General features: G+C 43.7%; 1 long non-coding RNA gene across 1 annotated transcript; it reads right to left on the bottom strand.

The window, feature by feature from the left end:
• Positions 1-1,352: 1,352 nt before the first annotated feature.
• On the bottom strand, positions 1,353-17,703 carry LOC102549475 (uncharacterized). The gene is made up of 4 exons (XR_015643555.1): positions 17,312-17,703; positions 17,090-17,236; positions 5,462-5,566; positions 1,353-2,272 (listed from the first exon to the last, which is right to left on the bottom strand). It is a non-coding gene; the product is annotated as an uncharacterized LOC102549475 (long non-coding RNA).
• Between the last annotated feature and the right edge of the window lie 5,153 nt (positions 17,704-22,856).

The raw sequence follows: 22,856 nt of genomic DNA, 5'->3' as shown, positions 1-22,856 counted from the left end.
TTTTGCTTCTTTTTAAACAATGACTGCATCATTCTACAAGTTAGAAACCAAAGCAAATCACACTGGAGTAAGATCAGGGTATTGGCAGGGCTGGTTCCTTCTGGGGCTTCTGAAGTAAGAAACTGTTCTCATTCACATTAAAGCTTCTGGGTTCCACTGCATCTCTCAGATGAGAGCTTCTGCATGGCCCAACCTTTAGAATCTTTAGCACATCAAGTCCTAGTCCCCTTGCCTTCCTCTTAGAAGAACATTTTTGTTTGGTTACATGGAACATATTTAGTTCAGGAGAGTCTTCTCTGATTTTTAATTTAGGCACACCTTTATATGCTAATTTCCCATGGAGAAGAGATGAAAATTCTATACTTACCAGATAAGGTACCAACAGACCAAATAAATATGTCTTACACAAACCTAGGTTCATGTGGGAAGAGGGAACCTCAACTGAAGAATTGATCAGATCAGATTAGCCTGTGGTTGTGACTATGAAGCATGTTTGTAATTACTAATTGGTGTAGGAAGGCCCAGCCCACCATGGGCGGTGCCATCCCTAGGCAGGCTCATCTGGACTCTACGGGAAAAGTAGCTGAACAAGCCGGAGAGAGCAAGCCAGTAAACAGCATTGCTCCATTGCCTTCTGCTTCCAGCTCTTGCCTTGGCTTCCCTTCATGAAAGACTGTAACCAGTAATAAAAAATCCTTTTTCCCAAGTTGCTTTTGGCCAGTTTTATTATAGCAACAGAAACCTAACTAGGACAAAATGACTCCATCTAAGTCCATCTTGGTAAACCAATGCCTTTATTGAAGTTGGTTACAGTAGAATTGGTGAACTGTTATTGGTAGGAACTTCAGAGAATCCAAAGCAGCCTCCTTACTGAAAAGTCCTACCCCAGCATTTGGGATAATTCATAAAAGCTTTAGTACCCATCCTCATAGTTCCACCCTTAATCAATGTTTCACCTCTTATATTCTCCACCACCTCTATTTACAGTCAGGGACCAGACCGGAGGGCATAATGACTAGACTTCCATTGGTGATCAGGTGATCCCCTCCCAGTTTCTCTCCAAGGGAATGCTAACAAATGCTAACAACTTCATTACCCCTCTCATGGCTAGCTTTTGTTGTATCATTTTGCTTATCTATTGCTACTAAAATGGCTGGACCAACATACCCTGTAGGCCACCACTGCAGCCTCTACTCCATGATGACTGGTCTGATGGACACAGAAAGCCTGGGGGAAAGAGCTGCAATGCATCATTTCTGCAAACCCCATTCATCATGGAAGGTAGCATATTCACACATCCCATAGATTAAGATATGGTGTCTTTGTAGGTCCCTTACTCAACACACTATCATTGATGTTCAAGAGACCTAATGGAAATGTTTAATGGCCTTCTGAAAGTCCAATATTACAAATATCTTAAATATCAGAGAAGACAAAATTATGGCAGAGAGAATAGAAAAAGGGGTTAATAGATTCTTCCTCTGGGAGTCCTCACTGCATTCATTTTACCCTTATGAACTCTTGGGATAAGCCTTACCTTTCTTCAATGTACAGGATTCAAGTGAATCTCTTCAGAAAAATGAATTTCTCATGTTGATAAGGAATACATCTGAGGACCTGCCAGGCTTTCTCAGATTCCTTACATACTGTTTTTTTCTTTTTTAACTTGGATCTCATTCCTGGGTCCTCCTGAGAAGCTCACTATAGATTCTTCTTCAGATGACTCAATTCCATCCCCTGGGAGGAGGCAGGGCTTCTAGTTTTTGAGATGCACCATTGGGATCATAACAATGCTCTTGAAAGCATAACATAAGCCAATGCTGATCCATCCATCAAGTCTCATGAATTGGTGAAAGACACAGTGATGTACATCAATCCATTCGACTCCTATTCTCTCCCCTCCGTAGTCTCCAACTGTCTGTCAAATTCAGAAACCCATTGTTCCTATCAATAATATTATCTAACAGCTATTGACACTTTCCGAGGGTTCAGTCTATTGTTATGCGCAGGTAGCAGTCAGAGGTTGTTAGCTGTTATAACAGATTGACTTTTCCATTTTTCAATAGCTTCATACAATCAAAGCTGCTTCTCTGTTATATATACCAGAGCCAGCAGAGGCAGGCGAAGTCCCCGATGTCGACGCAGCATGGTTGTGCTCTCTGAAGCCATGTCAAGACACACATTGCCTGACTTTTTAGATTATCTTGTCCTTCCTTTGGAGCATCAGAGACCTCCACAATAGATTCAGGCCTAGGAATGTCACAGAGGTTGCCTGCAAGAGAATCACATGGGCCTCGTACTCATAGAGCACATTCATATGTAAGATTCCAGGCAGCCTAATCCTATCTTATTGCAAGGGAATCTTAGAACTGTATGCTGCTTTATGCCCTTTATAGGACATTAAAAAGTGAATAGCAATTGCAACCATTCTTTATTTCTCATGTGACTTCAGTTTTGACATCTGTATGAGGAGGTACCACTGCCTTGTCCATTGGACATTTGATCTCTTAAAAAAAATCAACAAATTCTCCAGGTCCACTCAGGTATCCCTGACTCCTAATGCTATCCTCTTAGACAGAACATTACAGGCAAGGGGCCATTTCTCTATTTCACTATGAGCTGTGAACTTCTGCAGTAATTCTAGATATTTTTATTTGGGGGCCCAAGACTGTCAGTGTACATTTCCCAGCCTCCTTTGCAGTAAGCTTGAGTTCAAGTGCCTGGCATCTGGTGATGAAATGTAAAATAGGGCCAGCTCTCTGTCTACAACTGGCATTTGGTGGAAACAGGCCAAGGATGATGCCACATGTCTACAATGCACAGAACAATCTCACAGCTAAAAATGACCTGTTCTCTCATGCTGTAGGTGCCCAGACTGAGCAAGCCCTGCTCTTCGCATCTCTGCCAGATAAGAGGAGGCCTCTGCAAGTCACCCACTGGGTCAGTCCCCAGTGTGAATATGAAATTGCTGAATTTAAGTGACAGAAGATGCTTTTCCCTTTTAATGCAAAAGGAAATGCGTCAAATTATTTACAACAGAAAGTATTGTTGGAAAAAAATCTATCCTCCAGTAATAAGAATAAAAGTACCCAGAATGTCAGCCAAGCCAAGAACCAACTTTAAGGAAAACAGCAGTGATGATGGAGACCAAGAACATCAGACCAAGGGACAATTCTCTGCTTTGGTATCGCTTAGTTTAAATTCCCATTCCAGGATGCCACTGTGAGTCCAGTAAAGTGCAGATGCCTAGCCATGGGTCTGAACTGATCTTATGTCACCACAGATAACAAGTAAGATGGTTGTGTCAGAGACTTGGCTCCATGGCTAAGAGCATTTGATGGAAAAACTACAAGGACTAAGAGAACTCAACACATAGGTAACAAGCCTGATGTTCTCCACAGCTACTTGGAATCAGCACTTGGAGAGAGGCTGAAACAGGATGATTTCTGGAGCTTGTTGACACAATCCTCCATTCAGAAAGGAGGGTCCTAGTGCACAGTAACAAGTGGAGAACTATGAAAGAGTGCACACAATGCCTTCTTATTTTGCCCCCAGTACATCCACAGGGGTGCACCGTCTCATGTTTGCCTGACATACAGACAAATACGTGCATTTGTGCACGCACATAAGTAAGTCTGTAAATAAATGGACACATCTTTAAAAAGGAAGATGCTTCATGCATTAGAAGACCTTTCCTTCATAATTTCGCATAGCGATGGGTTAGAAAAGAGGGCTTAAGCCTTTACTCCCCCATTTTCTAGCTGTGTGACCTTGGGAAGACTACTTTTTTTAGTGACTTTTCTTACACTGTCTTACATGGGTGCATATGCCTCACAGAGCAGTAAAGAGTGGGTGATAAGGTAAAGAAATCAGAGTCTGGAGCAGCTTCCTCTTTAGTGCCAGCCCTCAGCACAGCCGCCATTGTTCCCTGCAAGGAGAAGAGCACGCTGAGCTCTGAGGCAGAGCATTATTCACTGTGGCTCCAAACACCTACCCAGCTCTAGCTTTGTCCCATGCTTTTCCAGTCATCCAAGCTGCAGCAACCAGCAGCCCAGAGGCTCAGCTCAGCCACCAATGAGAGGGGAAGAAGGTCCTTCTCTGGAACTTTCTCTCAAGGGAGCCCTGGGGCACAGATGGGACGCTATGTAAGTGACAGCCCCGCTGCCAGAATGCTAGAATTCCAATACTACCTGTCGCCACTGGTCAGAAATGCTTGCCTCAACTTGCTCTCTCCCCAAAGAGATATAAATCACCATCAGGATGTTAGAACCATAAGGGTGGGAATTTTGTCTGCTTTGTGAGTGGCTATAACACTATCAGAGGACTAGGACCACTACATAGCAAGTAACTAACAAGTATTAGTTGACTGAATGAATAATTCTTCTACGTTGAATAGGATGAATAGGAGGATACATGGCATGGCATGCATACAGGAAACAACACTACTATAATAATGAGAGAGAGAGAGAGAGAGAGAGAGAGAGAGAGAGAGAGAGAGAGAGAGAGAACACAAGAGAGCAGGGGGAGATCATTAGCTCTCAGTACCCACAGTGACAGCTTCAGGGTCTGCAGAACCATGGGTATATAGTCAAAGAAGTCAGGAGTGGTTGTTCTTTCTTAGACTCTTCCTTATCCCATGGCTGGTTGCTATGCCTTCTACCCAAGTATTGCATGAATCTGCTGTTCATCCATCTTCTTAGCCATGTGCCTCTTTGCTAATTAAGTACTTATGGATGAGTCGAATGCAGCATGCCTATCCTCATAGGTCTCTTTACCTATGTTCTAGTAAAATGAATCCATGCTAGGAAGTACTGAGCATACATATAGACCTGCCTTGTGTGCAGCTACATTCTCTATTGTAGTAGGGAGTCCTTACTTGGCTCTCTGAGTTACAAAAGGAGCCGTCCAACTTCTGTCCTACCCTTATGCTAGGCAATGGTGTTAAGCACTGTGAAGTTGAATGTTCTTCTTTTCTAGCTCCTCATGGCTCTGGGTTCTAGACTTTGTCAGCGTGGCACACAGGATGGGGAGGGCCGGGAGGCAGAGAGCATGATTTTGCTAGTTAGTGTTTCTAGAATGATTCTTGGGTTTTGTGGGATTATAGGGCATCTAACAAAAGGCCTCATTAACTTTGTAGATGGCAGTAAAGAGGGCACCACTTTGCTGGAGCCAATGTCTCTGATGGAGATTCTTGATCCTTAGATCACATAAAGGTGATGTTCCAAGAGTCCAGATATGGTGGAACATCTCAACTCCTGGCTTCCTGAGTTCCCCCTGTGAGTCAATTCTGGGTGACTTTTCTGGATGTCATTGATGAGTCAGACTTTGCCCCTTCTCACGGAATATCCCACAATAATCTACTTTCAGCTTAAAACAACAATCTGTGTGCTTTCCACCCAGCCTTGACTAATAAGTCCATCCCCACCGTCAATTTTGATTTTCAGTTTCCTTGCCAACTTACCTCACCTGCTCCTTCTAGGCTCTTACAATTCAGGCCAACTGGTTCTACTTCATGGTTAAGCAGAGAATCCAAGAGTCCTTGGTCATTCTAAATCTCAGGAGGTTTCTAGGAATGAGAGAAATAAGACCTCTTTTCTGCCAGAATTGAAGCTAGTGGGGCGTGGCTTTGGGCCCCAGAAACATCATTTTGCATCCATGAGACAAAACCATCTGCAAACAGATTCCACAAAGAGGAAGCTGGGCTGATGAGGAATAGGAAGTCGCTTCTGCAGTGTCGTGAGCTCTTGAATCCAGTCATATTTTAAGTAAGGTTTACCGTTACGTGATTAGGGTCCCTAAACCAAGAGGCTTGTGCACAGTCCCCCCTTTCTATAAACAGGCTGAGGCCACATTATCCATAATTGGCGATTACAAAGTCCTGATTGTCACACTGCCTATCGTACTCATTTATTCTGTAGGCCAGTCTCTGCATCCAGAAGCCAAAGGTTAGTACAAAAGTTTCCTGGGAAAAACCAATTATGTGCAATAGAATGAGCAGAGCTTATAGCCACAGGCTACAACTTTGGTCTTTCTCTCTACCCTTGGGCTGCCCACTGCCTTTTCCCTCCCAGCATCTGGGGACACTCACTCTGAGGGTGATTCTCCAGAAAGCACCAGCCCCGAGAGCCCTTGTTTGTGAACTCAGTACATTAGCTCTGGCTTCTGAGGGACCAGAGATTTTGTTTGTTTGTCACTTATTATAATTGATTTGTTTCTCTCCAACTGTGTACTCAATCTCGATTCCCTCAGCTGTAGGCAGCAAAACCCAGGGTCGAGAGCTCCAGGAAGCCTGTTAATAGCGGCACACCACTTGTCATGTGGAAGAAGAGAGTGAATCTGGGTGGCTATGAAGATGACGAAGGCCTGGGAAGAGTGAAGTGGAACAGGGCTAGTTTTACTGGCAGAAGAAAAGTTTGTGGAGGGGTTAAGCAGGCGGGAAGGAACGGGTAGGGGTGGTAGCATGCGGAAGTCATTGGCTCTGTCACAGTGTTCAACATGGGGATTTATAGATGGAAGTCACAGCCATTACAGCAGTCAGGCAGTCACCAGGCTTTCTAGACCCAGCCTGTATCTAAATCTTCTCAAGGATATAATCATTCTTCACATGTGATAGACTGGATGGAAGCAAAATTATGGCGGTGGGGATCAAACATGAGTTGGCCTCAGTGTGGCCTCTTTCCTTGGGCATCAGAAGGACCCATCTTGCTTCCTGTCTAGTGCTTTCTGAGTTCTAGGGCCCGATTCTTCCTGGTTGGGTTTCCATAAATTGTTACACAAAAAGCCAAGGTGAACTCACATATGCATAGCATTGTTGCTGTAAAATTATACAAAAGGGCTGTCTTTTACCCCCGCTAGGTCTGGTACCACAGTGCCCCAAGATATCTGGTAGATGTCTTCATCTCAGTCAGCAGAACCTCTCACCCACTTTGCTCTATCCCATATTGCACTGCCAAAGGCTTCTCTCTGAGCCTGGCAGCAATCTCTCTACCCATCCAGTTCCCAAGGCACTATGCCAGAAACACACATCCCAACTCTGTGGCAGCCCAGGATCTCTTGCCGCCACACACTCTCTCGCTACATGAAAGAACACACAACACAATAACCTGTGTTCCAATTGATAAGATATAATTTCCCACCTAAACATACAAAGCCCTGTACACATCTGTCCCTTAAGAATACTTATAACAACCTGTAAATACACAGAGTAGAATCTTAACATCAGCCTCCATGTTCTCTCCATGGCTTCCTCCGCCAGTCTCCTCCCATTCTAGTCTCCTTCTCTTCCCTCAAACTTTTCCCCCACCCATCCTTCCTTCTCATTCAATGATAGGCCTCGTTCTATCTTGTACCTGCCCTCACCTGTATGACATCATTCCTACATAGCCTAGCAACCTTTGAGGGTATTCTATGTATCTGATTCCTAAGAATGGGTTTTTAGACTCTATAGAAGGTCAGGGTTTCTGAAGCCATCTGAATTATGATCCCATATTACATCATCAGTCTGCTTTGGCTTACGGCACAGAAAAATCGACCTCCTCCGAGATAGCCAGAATTTCTGCAACAGCATTCCTTGCAGCCTATGTTCTCTGTGCTTGACCATCATTCTAACTTCAAGCTTACAAGCTTCTCTCCCTTGTTCTTCCTAAGAGCTCAGGAGTTCTCACTTAGTGTCATTAAAAAGATGAACAGTGACCTCTCAAATCCAGTAGCTATTCTGAGGTAGAGTCGGGACTCACATTCAGATCCCCTAACATCTAACCTAACACATCTGTTATTTTCTGCAGTAACGGGTGTCTAGTCCACCATAATTTGATGGCCACAGTGACATCCCTCACCAAGAAAACTTAGCAACTTCCTATGTTAGAGGCTATTGGGAACCGCAGCAACAGCCCCTCCCTGGCATCCCACTATGAAGAGTTCGGAGATAAGCCAAGCAGAAAACAGACATCTCAAGCTTGAGCTCACCTAAAATAGCTTCCTCTTTGAGCAGATGCCCCTAGACATTCTCAGAGTGGCTAGGAGAGACAGTGGTGACCATCTTCGGCACCATGGTGTGATAACTAAAGCAAAGACACACTGAAATCTAAACGCAGTGACATGCGCGCCATCCTCTTGAATTCATAATCAGGGGGTGTTAGAAGTGGATGTAGGAGCCACCAATGGTAGGCACAGTGAGTCGCCTAAGAGGAGAAGACAGCAAGGCTGTTATTCACAGATAACAAACTAAACAGGAACCCTGAGGTACAGTTTCTGTGCCTTCGCCAACACTCATGGTCAGTCTCCCCAACCTGGCATTGCTAAGGGAAGACTTCAGACGTGCTACCCTTACTTGAAATGCATAGGGACCCCCAGTGGATGACACCACTTTCCCTTTCCTTCTTCATTCGCTCTCAGTATTAAGATTGAGGCGTTGACTGTGAGCTGTTCTTCCCACAGGATGGAGTGGAATATTACAAAATGCATTTGCAAGCAGCCTAAATCATGATTGACAAAACGAGATTTGTTAATACAATGGTTTGAGGCACTTGACAGAAATTTTTGTCAACAGTGTAGATTAAGGGATTCCAGGGGAAAAAAAATGAAATTTGCAGATGAAATGGCTTTGATGTTTCTCCTGAAAAGCATTTTGTTGACAGACTGGATCAGAGGGGAAAAAATGTGCCTTTTCTCAATGCGTGCGTTTTAAGTCGTTGACAAAACACGCATTAGTCCTACTGTTTGGGTTAATTTGTCACCTACTCTATTGGCTTTGCCTCTAACCACAAAGGGGGGGGGGGTAGGATGAGAGTAGAAAGAGATCAAAATAAAGCAAAATAAAGCTACTAAAATGGTTCGCACCATGATGGGGCATGGTCATGCCACGTTTTCAAGTGCTTCCTGACTGGCTTCAAACATACTCTTGGGGCCCCTTCCAGGAATTTCCCCCAAGATTCTCCCTCTTTGAGAAAATATCCTCTGCTATCAAGCCACTTAATTTGGGGAATAAGCAGGAGAATCTACTAGAAGACTTCTAAGCCAATGGTTCTCATAGTAAGATAGCCAAACTAGCAAGTACTCCATCCCCTGGAAATCACTCCAGATTCAAGTCCTCAAGCCCAGATCTACATGAAGGTGAGGAACACAATCCACCTCTCCATAAGCCCCTTAGATCATTTAAGAGTCACCAAAGCATGGGGTTTATTGACTTGAGCAATAGCCAGAGAAATGGGTTGCTTTGTATAACTGGAATATTAACCAGTATGCCATGGTTCAAGTATGGCTCTGTCCGGGAGTTCAAGCATCACTGACTACACACTGTCTCGCTGTTCACCGTTCCTCTAGAATGGCTGCATTATTAGATAACATCTTTCTCTATGGTGACAAGATGTCACCAGCTTCACGATTACCCTGGGGGAGAGGGAGAGTGGAGCTCTGTTTGCCTTGACTAGTGCAGCTCAGGTTTTGATGCCTGAGTGACCACTTTATCATTTACATGGTTAAGGGTGTTTTGAACTCGTGAGTCACAAGGGAAAGACACAAAAGAGCCATTTTCCCTTATAAAACCAAGTGTGGCTTCAAGTTCTCACACCCATGGACATGCACGCACCCCTACACAGTGAAAAAAGAACACTATCTTATTTTTTTTCCAGAACTGAGGACCAAACCCAGGGCCTTGCACTTGCTAGGCAAGCGCTCTACCACTGAGCTAAATCCCCAACGCAGAACACTATCTTTAATACAACTTCCTCAGTCCTCTATGGCTACTTGTGTTAACTCAAAGACTATATTAGCTACTATAAATGTAGCCCTAAAACTATATCAAGAGTAAGAATTCTTAGTGCCATTAGGTGTCCCTGAATACAGAGGGCTTCTTAGAATTACTCAGGAGAGGAGCCTGCATACAGCCCTTGAGAAACACCCTTAGTACTCCCCACAGAGAAGGTCGGGTGACCATCTTTGACCTTACTGCATATGGTGTGGCATCAGCCTCCTCAGAGCCTTGCATTCGCTGCTGTTCACAGAGCGGTGTGTTTTGCTCGTGTACACAGTTTGCCTTTCATCTCCAAGCCAAGGCTTCAACTTTGAACTGTCATACGTGTGCCATCTCAGCGTCCCAAACCCAATGTTTTACAGAGTCAGGGAAGAAAGAAAACATCCATTCTCCCCGAACATCATCTCTACTCTAAACAAGAATGTGGAGGGCTTTTGCTTTGTTTTGTTTTGTTTTTCTATTTGGGAGCAAATGGAAACTCTCAGTAAGTAATGTCAATCTGACTTGAGAATTGCTGTCAAGGACCTACATCTTGTCAACTGCTGCTCACACGGTTGGCTGCAGGACCGCTCGCTCATTTGTGCACGCCTGTCTATATTGGGATCGCTTCAAAAACTGCAGTCATGTTTCATTCCGCTCTGTGCCTCCAGGACTGGACGCAGAATATGGCACAGTTGGTGTTGAACCAAAACGACTGCCGTTTCCTTCCGTTTTCCCTCTCTGCTGTTCGTTTACGTCATTACATCAGAAGCATCACTGTTTCCGCCTTCTGTGAAAGAACAGGCTGCAGTGGAAACAAACTGCAGGTCAGTTTGAAGATGAACTTAAGACCGCTTTACACTTCGCTCCTTCACATGGCCACCAGAGGGCGGCAGAGAACATGATGCTCGCGAAAGCCATTTTGTCCAGGCTTTGTCTTCCACCCGCAAGTTCCCTCAATTTCTCCAGCTTTCATTCTTTTGTTAACTTTTAGCTTTTATGGGAGCAAGTTTCAGTACAGGACAGCCTGGCTGGCTTTAGAACAAGTAAAACAATTCTTTTTCTGCCTTTTAAGTGTGACTCCTCAGAAAATGCCCTCTCCTTTAGAAACTAAAATCTTTTCTACCTCCTTCAGGCTAGAGCTTTCCTTGTGGGCACCTTTTCTGTAAGATCTTTAGCTGATCTCACTCAACATTTCCTGCAGCTGCCATTCTTCTGATTCAAAATCCAGTCTGGGGAAAAAGCTCTCATTGGAAGGATAATTAAAGTAGACGAACAAGTCCATCAGTACCAGCTAATCCCAGTAAGTTCAATTCAGCTTCTACAGATTGAGGGATAAAAGTATTCTCCCATCAGGGCCGTTCATGGCTGGACTGCAGTCTAGTCTAAGGAATCACTCAGGACATAAAAACAAGGTCACAGAGAGCAAGGGTCTACATAAGTAAGATTCAGTTTGCCTCAGTTTGATCCAATTGCAGGGGTCAAGGGATAACTGCCTGACCACAACAAAGACGCAATGCACAGCCAACACCTGAAACCTTGCTGTCACTCCAAAGTTTGCTTCAAGTTCTGAAAAGTCCCTTCAAACTGACAAGCAACTGAAAAGAGTCCTTTGAAAATGTCAATTCACCAATCGCTAATAAGAATCAGTTAATCCTGCTCGGGGAGCCAGATCAATGAGTAAATTGTTGTCCGCTCAATCCTAACAACAGGAGTTCAGATCCCCAGCAAGCTCAAAAGACAGGTGTGTCTGAAATCCCAGAGCTCCTACTGTGCGCTGGGTGGTGGGAGCAATAGACTCCCAGGCTCTCCTACTGTGTGGTGGGAGGTGGGAACAAGAGAACAGTTCCCCAGAAGCTCCCAGCCAGACATCCTGATACTGAGTGGTGAACAGGAGACCTTGTCTTAAACAAGGTGGGAGGTGAGGGCCAGTATCTGAGGTTGTCCTCTGATCTCTACATGCTCACTGTGGCATGGGTTTTACACACACACACACACACACACACACACACACACACACACACTCTCTCTCTCTCTCTCTCTCTCACACACACACACACACTCTCACACACACATACACCCACACTCACACACATACACATACACCCACACTCACATACATACACTCACACACACACACACCCACACATACACACATACACCCACACTCACATGCATACACTCACACACACACATACTCACACATACACACACTCACACATATACTCACACACACATACACACATACACACATCCACACACACACATACACCCACACTCACATATATACACTCACACACACACTCACACATACTCACACACATATACACACACACACACTCACACATACATTCACACACATATACTCACACACACATACACCCATACTCACATGCATACACTCACATACACACACACTCACACATACACACATATACCCACACTCACATACATACACTCACACACACACACACTCACACACACATTCACATGTATACTCACATACATATACTCACACACACGTGCATACACTCACACAAATACATTCACACATATACTCACACACATACATTCACTCACACACACACACACACGTACACTCACACACACACTCACACACACACTAACACATTCATTCACACATATATGCTCACATGCACACACTCACACACACTAATAAAATTAATTATTCCATTTCTAGGAATCTATATTACATAAATTCATATATGCATGATAATATCAATAATTAAACATAGCAAATAATTAGCAATAACCTCAAAATCCACCAATAGGGAATCATTTCTATATGCTTTGGTATACCCATACTGTAAAATAGCACACAATTAAAAAATAAAACAAACAACAACAACAACAAAAATCCCACCAAAACCAGAAAAAACATGAACGTAAACGGCAACTGCTGGTATCAAAATTGCTCTCCTGTGTAAGGCCCTGGGCTTGGTAGCCTGCACCAGAAAGAAAACATAATCAGACAGACATGCATTTGGTGAAAGGGGGGGGGGGTGGCTGGGAACTACGGACAGCAATTTATTTAGTAACTCGGGATAGACATTTTTCATTTCAAAGCACAGGAGTTTAAATGAATGCAAACACAGACTTCCGTTTACAAGGTCTGAACGGGCTCACATAAAACTGGTCTGAGGGAAACCTTGTAAATCCAACAGCGGAGCTAAAAGGTGGAAATTTTGGCCATGTTCTGCTATCACATCGTGCAATTCCTCCTTAAAGAGTCTATAAAGTCGTTTCCACAAGCCGGCTCTCACCAGCTGAGTCATGCCTGCTCTCCTATGATCTGACCGCACTAAAGCTACTGCTTCAGGCATCAACTAGCGTTCGGTTTCCATGTCCCCAGGACAAGAGAAGAGGTTTCGGTTTTGGGTTTTAAGTCTGCTAGGCGTAAATAAACAAAGCATATGGCAACACTGAATACCAATTGACCCCAAGTCTGGAAAGGCTGCCTATGGGATGTCCTTTGACTACCATTCCAGCCCAAAAACGGACAGAAGTTTCTGGAGGGGGAGCTTAGAGTTTTGTTGATGCTCCCCTTTACCAGTGAAGCAAGAGAAGACCAGCAGGTCATGTGACTTCACAGTCTGTAAAATGGATGTCCTGGTCTGAGCTTCCTGCACATCGTGGAGTGACCACGTTACCTCAAACCAGGACGGTTATGAGAGGGAGGGTGTGCGTATAACTCAGAATATTGTAGGAGAGCAGTAAGTCTGGACTGCCTTGGGCTGAGTGAGCTGAGTGGATTGTGACCCTCTCCGAAACCACCCTAAATTCTAAAGAGAGCTACCTCTGTGAAGACCTCATTACACCCCCTCCCACCCTGAAGCCTTGCTGAGCTGTTTGTCCCTTCCAGAAGCCATCTAAAGGAAACTGGCTCTTTGGTCCCCTATTAAGTATACATTGACTATTATCTTTTCATTTCTAAAGATTTATTTTGGGGTTGAGGATTTAGCTCAGTGGTAGAGTGCTTGCCTAGCAAGCGCAAGGCCCTGGCTTTGGTCCCCAGCTTCGAAAAAAAAAAAAAAGAAAAGAAAAGATTTATTTTACTATTTATTATGTGTATGTGTTGTCTTGTGTGCGTGTATGCTCAGGTGTCCTGTGTAGGCCAGAAGAAGGCATCAGGTCCCCTGGGGCTGGTGTTACAGTTGGTTATAAACTGTCTGGCATCGATACTCAGGACAAACGTAGATCTCCCCAAAAGCAGCAAGTGACTTTAACCTCTGAGACATCTCTCCAGCTCTACTAACAAATATTGTGGCATCTTCTCGGATCCTCAGGAGAAAGAAGCCAATCGGAAATAAACAAATCTATCCTGGAAGAAACAGGAGCCAAACAGGGCAAGGACTCGTCTCCAACAAGGTAAAGTCCGTGCCTCTGAGAGATGACACACACAAAAACATCTGGTTCTGCCATTGCAGTTCTCCTGGTAGGCATTACCAGACTTAGAGGTGAGATTGTAGAGCGTCTAGTGGAATTTGACTTTTACGTTCATACAATTCCTTTGAGGTGAGGCTTGGAGGGGCAGCAAGGTCTTCCTTGAGGGTCAAAGTGCAAATGTCAATAAGAAGGGAAGAAATTGTTCATGGTATCTTTCTCCCCCAGGGTATTTACAGACTGAAAACTGTTCCCTGTAGATTGCATCTACAGGGATTAGCTGGACTGACTTTTTTAATTCATCTGTACATAATAATCCTGCTTGCCTCCTTGTTTATCTGTACATAATATCCCTACCTCCATGTTCAGCTGTATACAGTAACCTCACCTCTCTGTTCCATTGTGTTCACTAAACATGCTAAGCGTCTGGGGTCCTGTGTCTTCCCACCAGAGTGTGCAGACCACCCAGTCTCAGCTTTTTTGTCTATGTGTACCTCTGTCTGTGAGTATATGTGTCTGTCCTTTCTCTAGTCCCTCACTACCTCATCAGGTCTATCCCTGGCAGCCAGGGCAAGAATGCAAAACCCAGCTGAAGAATCACTGGCATGTTTGGACTTCAGGAACGTAACCCAGAAGCAATACCATCAGATAACAGAGGGCGCCCAGGCATATTTGAATTCCAGATAAACATGTGATTTTTTTTTTTGAGATGTAGATGTTTTGAGCTGAAGAGATGACTCAGTGGTTAAGAGTATTGGCTGCTTGGTCCTGCCAAGACTGAATACCTAGTAAACCTGATTGTTGGGGGAAGGGGGTAATGCGGGGAGGATGGGGAGGGGAACAGCCGTATAGAAGGGGAGGGGGAGGGTTAGCGAGATGTTGGTTCGGAAACTGGGAAGGGGAATAACAATCGAAATGTAAATAAGAAATACTCAAGTTAATAAAGATTTAAAAAAAAAGAGTATTGGCTGCTTTTCCAGAGGACAGGGGGGTTCAATTCCCAGCACCCACATAGCAGATTACAACTGTCTGTAATTCCAGTTCCAGGGGATCTGACACACTCACACAGACATGTGGGCAAACACCAATGTACATAAAATAAGATTAAATAACATTTTTATAAATAACTTATACATTTATAAAAAAAATAGCTGTGTCATTCCCCCATGGGTCTGTGGCTAGAGTCCTTGACAAAGCTACTTCACGTCAACAACACACTCTTAGGACTTTACACATTCAGGGCTTCCTCCCCTCCTCACACACATACCAGTAATCCTAACCCTCAGGCAAGAGGATGGTAAATTTCAAAATCAGCCTTGAACACTGACTATATACCAAGACACTGTCTTGATAATATCAAGAAAAACAGATTGGTGCCTATAGAAAAAAAGCAGCAGAAAGACCTTACAGAAAGGGAAATGGAGTATTCCTTTGGCTAGTTCTATCCATGTCCCTGGGAACATTACATTCCACAGAATCCTCCACTGTCCTTAGCTTCCCAACAGAAAACAGGAAATGGGAAGGCAAGAAGACATCCTCACACATCCTTCAACAAATGACCTTCTCTCTTCAAACCCCATTGGATCCACACTTTTCCTCTAGCCCTGGCTATGCCTCCCATGGTTCCCTAGACTTCTTGAATGCCTAGACTTTGTTTAGGCTCCTCCTTGGCATGAGCATACCCTGCTTGTCTCATAAGTTTGCTGGAAGAACAGTTCAGCCACCATGGCCATTCAATAGCCCCTTCTTCCCTCAGCCCCATCAACCTGCTTTCTGGTTGTCATTCTTACGACAGCATGACTTAACAAGCTCTTTACATCCTTGTTCTCTGATTTCTCCCTCAAGATGGTTGCTCCACAGACAAAGAGCTAGATTGGCCTTCATGACCATCATGTACCCAGCTCTTAGAAGATTGTTCTGGAGGAAAAATACATAGATAGAATGTACATCGTCGAGTGCCTTTGCTGGCCATGCCTGACATCACAGTCCACAACCTCCTCTTCCAGTTGCCCATTTAATCAAACCTCAGTAAGCATCATAAGAAAGAGCACAGCCTGCCATGGAAGGCCAAGTGAGTCCCCAAACAATACAGACCATTATTGGTGACTTTGGTAGTTTCTAAGAGGTCGAAGGTCAGCCCCTGTTGTTGAAGACACTGTACATATAGGACACAGGGCTCACATGATTCAACTGAGTCTAACCTGAAAGCCTCTTTCCTGAAGTCTAATCTCCATGGTACTAGGAAATACTATGCACACAATAAATAGTCTTATCCAACCACAACCCCTATGAACCACAACAATGGCCAGCATGGCAAGTCACCTATGAAGGTGTAATAAGTGGTAGCCACAGCTCTCTATTAGGGCCTAGGATTCACTCAAAAGAATCATGCCAGGTATTAGAAACCTAGTCAAGTTCCTGGAGCTAGTGATGTCACAGACTTTAAAACCAAATTTATTTCTACTGCTTTGCTCTTCCTAGACCAACTGGAAACCAGCACAGAAAGCCACGATTGGACAGAATGCATAGACCAATGGGCCTTGGGAAGCCCATCTCCCATGAATACATCTAGATCAAGGCTCCTGTGTCTATAGTTGAGACTATCACTAAAGAGGGATCAGAATGTTGTAAGGTCCAGGATACAGGAAGTCTGCTGGGAAGCAGTCGCCCCTAGAAATAACTGCATAAACAAGATGGTAATGATGATATTTGCCTTTGAAGGAGCAAAACTGGTAGCCCTTTAGAGATCTGAAACACATTATTAGCTTTATAAAATTCCACTGTCAAAACAAGAGAACACTTACGTGTACACACACATACACAAAAAGATGAGAGATACTGGCAAACTCAATATTATGGTATTTAAATTTGGGTACAGGATTGTAGTACTTTTAATTTGTCTCTATTTTTTTAATATCTCAAAGTTTTTAGATAAAGAAAATGATAACAACTTACTTAGAGCACCAAAAGTGAGCCTTGACATGACCTGTGGACTTTGGGTGATGAGACTTGTCAGCACTGGTTCAACACAGTTGACAGGAGGTATCGTGAAGGAAGCATGTAGGCATGCTGCGTTTCTACACTGCCTTCTGTGAGCTGAAACTTACATTGTTAAAACGTTACTTTGATAATAAAAGATATGACTAACTTGGACACATGAGGGATATGCCAACCTACCAGATGATGTTGTGGCTCCTGCTAGAGGATACCCTGAATCCCAGGGGAATGTGCCCTGAATGGCAAATTTTGAAGTCCTGGGAACATCAGTTCATTTGTTCTCCTGCCCAGCAGAGTAGTCCCTGTGCTCCTGGGAGAGAGGCACATTCAGGACATTGAGTTGTGTTCACAAATACATGCCTAGCCCTCTAGCTGTGTGCTCTCTTCTTCCACAACCTTTCTCATGTCTTCAGAAGTAATCCAGATCAGGGACTAATCAGTCCCAGGTCCACCAGAACCCTGATCAAGCAGATATTTTAAAGAGTTTCTTATGAATTTTTAATTGTTCCTCTTTCTGTCTCCATGTCTGTGTATGTGGTGTTATATAAGTTATGTTGTATAGTGACATGTATAATCATATACATATATACTCGCATATTCGCTGTGTGACTATAGAGCTGTACTCATTGAGTAGCTATTCATCATTATGTTGTCATAACTAAAGAATGCTGACAAAGTCAGAAGGAAAGGCCCAGCTTTGGTTATCTTCTGTTACTGGCTACCTGTGTTCCATCCTTACTTTTCATTGTTTAAAAAAAAATCATAGTGTTGAGTTTGAAGCACTCTGTTCTAAAACCCAGGTATCCATCAGATTTTTAAAAATAAGCCTTCTAGGATCTGCTTTAGTCTTCTAAGTAAGTACACCAGGGAGCAGAAGCTCTGGGATGACTGTGTTGAAAGACTCTTATGTGTTTGACTTGGACACAGTCAACAAAAATGAGTTTGGGCACTGCTGGCTTACACATCTATCTATCGCTGGCCTTCCCACTCTTCTAACAGCAGCTAATTCAAAGGAATCAAAGGGATGTTCAAAGGACTGCAATGCACTAAGATATTTCATCTAAAATCTTGTCGGCCTTAAGTGAGAAAATCCTGACTAGAGCCTGGAGTGATAGACAAGGTAAACATTGGGAAGGGACTGTCATGAGGCTTAGCTGGAGACTTCAGAGGAGATAGATGAACAGGGGACGAGCAAGGTGGCCTTTCTCTCAGATTGCAACACACCTGGTCTTTAGGTTGATGAAAAATACATTCTTCCCCTCAAATTTGATCTCACAACTACCCAGGGATGTTAATGTCAAATGTGTACGAGCAAAGGATTCTCTGAAATTTACATGAAAATACAGTCCCTGATGGACACCTCTAAGTGGTTATTCACATCAGGCATCAAGATGATATTGCAATCAAGATTCAGAGATAGGCTTCAAGTGCTACTGTTATTCTACTCAAGGAAGTATTTAGCATGAAGATAGAACTATTACCACTATAATAATTGTAAGCTAACAATTAAGTTAATAATGATGAACACAAATCTCCAAGAAAAAGTTCATTGATCTCAAAGGTTGAGTGCTGTACAACGACTAACCGGAAGGAAAGTGAAACTCTGTAATGACAATTTTGGAATTTTGGTTTCTTTAAAAAGCATGGAAATATTATAAGAATTTGTTTTTGTCTTAATCCAAGGTGTGGGATATGGGACCACTTCAGATTGTCCACAGCAGCTGACTATGACTTGACTCATGCTCTAGCAGAGACGTGATTTTTCCAGCTGCAGATAGCTTCTGCAATTTTGTGACATTTGACATTTTGGGGACTTTTCACATGGTATCTTAGTCCTGGAATCCCAAAAGGTGGGGTGGCTTGCTGGTTGGTTGTGGCTGATGGTGACTGCCGTGTGTTAAGCAGTTACACAGAAAGAGGAAAGATGAAAATGAAATTAGATATCCTGATAGCAAAGATTCAACTTGCCCCAAGGAACAATACCCCTAATCAGTAGGAAGTACTCTAATGATAACATTGCCCCCTTTCATCTTTATCCTTTTTTCTCTTCTATCTAGTGTTAAGGAGTTAAAAGGGTGGAGAAAGGTAGAAGAAAAAAGAACCCACAGAGCAGCCAAAGGCCAGCTACAAGAATTCTTGCTTGGGGAGCTCTATCTCTTCACATTCCAGTATGGCTCTTACCAAGCTTCCTGCAGTCTGTCCTCAACAGGAAAACCCTTCACTGTCTTTCCTAAACCATTGTTTGCCCGAGAGACAAGTTTCAGTAGGAGAGGATGGGACCAGCATATCTAAATTGCTACGCCTGACAACTTTCCAACTGGGGATGTGAAATTCGTTTTTACATCTCTACCATTTGAGGCACTATTCTGCTTTGTTGGTATTGGCTTCGGGCTGGCTCTGTGTATGAGTAAGGCTTGTGGAGATACACAATAGACCCCTTGCCTTAGGATGAGCCGCCATCACTTCTGAGGAGATGAAGCCCTGTACTTCCACACAATCCATCCAGTGAAGTCCTGTGAGTCCATGAACACTTCTCTGCCAGATGACATGGGGACACAATAGCCTTTGGTGATGAAGAGCACCCGCAGCTGACCTCTGAGCTCCTTTGCTGTTGGGGTCTTGTGTTGTTCTTGGGAATGATTGTCCCCAGTCTGTCTCCCCACCTAGAACATGGGCCACGTGTGGGCAGAGCTGTGGCTTCCTTCCTGATGCAGAAAAGGTGACAGAAACTACTGAAAGGAAGAGGAAGCCTGACATTATGGTCTCAGCTTCCCACATCCGAAACCTGACCAGTATATATAATGAGGTGTCCCTATCACTCAGCTAGAGGGAGAACTACACTCAGAAGCTATGGCTCCAGAAAACCTCCCATCTCCATAAATTCCATCTTCTCTAGCCCAACCCACAGGCCTTGAGAATTACCAAAGATGCATCAAATCCCAAACAAGGGGTGGGTGTTTTAGTTAGGGTTTTACTGTTATGGACAGATACCATGACCAAGGCAACTCTTATAAGGACAACATTTAGTTGGAGCTCGCTTACAGGTTCAGAGGTTCAGTTTATTATCATCAAGGCAGGAACATGGCAGCATCCAGGCCAGCACGGTACAGGAGGAGCTGAGAGTTCTACATCTTTCATCTGAAGTTGCCAGCAGAACACTAGCTTCCAGGCAGCTACGATGAGGGTCTTAAACCCACACCCACAGTGATGCACCTACTCTGACAAAGCCACACCTACTCTAAGAGTGCCACTCCCTGGGTCGAGCATTTACAAACCATCACATTGAAGAAGTTTGATTGACAGTCTAGCTGTGCAATCCAATGACCTGGAGAACTTCCTATGTTTAATTGACACATATCTATTCAGTGCCCACTGCATGTGTTCATGGACACACACACACACACACACACACAAACACACACACACACACACACACACACACACATATGCGCACCGATGAGGCGTCTCAGAGAAGCAAAATTTCAGTTATTAAACACGTTCTATGTACCTGGCACAGTGCTAAACATTTTATTGTGTATTATTAATCTTCATAACAAGTCGATTTTGTAGTGTAATTTAACATAGAGAAGAGTGGCTTGCCCAAGGTCACACAGGTGGCAACTGGCAGAGCCAAGATTGCTTCATTTCTTCAGGGAACATTTGCTCATTGCGTGTGCTGGCAGAGTCCCGGGATACAACAACAAACAAATGGGCCAGGCTCTAATCTCCACCATCTCAAAGCAGACATTTGAGAGAAGGAAACAGATAATAAACCAGTAAATTAATAAGTGAACAAGACAATCACGGTGGTTTTAATTGTCACACAAGGTAGCATGATTTAGGACACCCCTCCAAGACCACATAGACCTGTAACAAAAACACAGCTTAGCCAAGATATTCAGCAGAACCTGCCAGGAGGAAGGGACAAGTATACAGAGCCTCCAAATAGAACCATGTCATTGCACTGAGGGGAGAAAGAAGTCCATTGTCTGCAGAGGTGGAGACTCAGATGGAAAGGCATCCACACCATATTGGACCGTGAGCTATTAGGGCTTTGCCCTGATATCACATGATACTCGTATCATAGGAAACATTCTAATGTGGAATGTTTTAACATGAAATTGTTTTTTAAAATTTTCCCGTTTTTGTCTTTCTCAATAAACAAGTTGTCTAACTCTGATTTCCAAAGAGGCAGCAGTCAAAAGGTAAGAAGAAACATATTTCCAAGAGACGTTGCAGGCTGCAATTAGGCTCATTTGGTTTCAACTTGCCTTGGAATGAGGCATTTAGTTAAAAGAAAATATGTCATAGCCTTTTAACCTCCAATAAGGATGCACCTTAATTACTTCTGGGAACAGAAGTCTAGCATTACAGTTAAAGCATACACACACAATTAAGACGTGCAGTCTTTCAGTAAACAAATATTTAGTTTTCCTTTGTGGAGAGATAAAGAGTGTGATAGGAGAGCTTTAAGCAGTGGGATGATGCAAACTGAAGACCTTTCACAAGGTCCCTGGATATTTGCGGTGAATGATCTGAAGGGCCAATGGGTGTGGGGGATGGGATTTGAAGTCTCAGTGCCTGTCACGTTCTCACTATGCACTAACTCATGACTTCCGCACAATTGACTTGTAGATTGTGTTTTAACTACATCCCCTGTAGAACACATTTCCCACCCAGTGTTCTATCAGGGAGGATCAGATTTTGACCTAAGACTCCAAGGTAAAGCTATGGCCTACTACCAAAGACAACCTTTCATGATGACTGATGAAGCACCAGTCGTGTGCCTAACACAGATCAAACCCTAAAGAAAATAAAATTAGGGCTGGAGAGATGTCTCGGCGGTTAAGAACACTGACTGTTCGTCCTAGAGGTCCTGAGTTCAATTCCCAGCAACCACACAGTGGCTCACAACCATCTATAATGGGGTCCGATGTCCTTGTCTGGTGTGTCTGAAGACAGCAACAGTGTATTCACATACATAAAATAAATTTTAAAAATGTAAAAAAAAATAAAATTACAAATGCCTCATGTTTTATTGGGGAGAAGTCAAGAAAATGCATGAAATAACGATTCCTAGTATCCAAAGAGCTATGCTCTAAGAGGTAAGGTACTCAGCTACCTGGAGTTACAGGAAGAATATGCTTTTAAAAAATCAAAAAAAAAAAGGTAGACAAGCTGGCATCTAATCAGGCCTGGAAAATAAATTGAGCCTGTCCTGGTATGGTATTCTGAAAATATTTTAATGAATTCTTTACTACTTCAGAAATCGAAGAACGTTTGTCCCCCTTCAGTTTGAATAGGAATCAAAAGGTTCTGTCTCTAACAACTGAAATCTAAACTATGGGAGAAGATATTGCTGTAACGTCTCGGATTCAGTCCCTCAAAGGCACAGAGGCTCCCCCCCTCTTGATAAACTGCGTTTGAGCTTGCCAGCCTCCATATTGTCCATTCATGGAAGCAGTCTGTGTAGAAACCCACAAGGTAAGCAGAGGCCTCCTTTCAGTCATGTACAAGAAAGGGATATCTCTTGGCCTCAGCTACCTTTCTGAAAGAGCGACCCTCATCCCCAGTTTGACATCAGATAGTCAACTAATGCCGGAATCAACCTCATGCCAGATCCACCCATCAGAGTTACTCCCAAAGGCTGGCCCACGTGAACTGTGAGACCCTGAGCATCTGCTGCAATCAGTGTGATGCTGAGGGTGATAGGCTACACCACGGT

Source organism: Rattus norvegicus, chromosome 19, assembly GCF_021556685.1.
Source record: "Rattus norvegicus strain SHRSP/BbbUtx chromosome 19, alternate assembly SHRSP_T2T, whole genome shotgun sequence".
In the NCBI taxonomy this organism is placed as follows: Eukaryota; Metazoa; Chordata; class Mammalia; order Rodentia; family Muridae; genus Rattus; species Rattus norvegicus.
The sequence above is the reverse complement of the archived record's forward strand: the minus strand, read 5'-3'. Positions and strand labels throughout refer to the sequence as shown.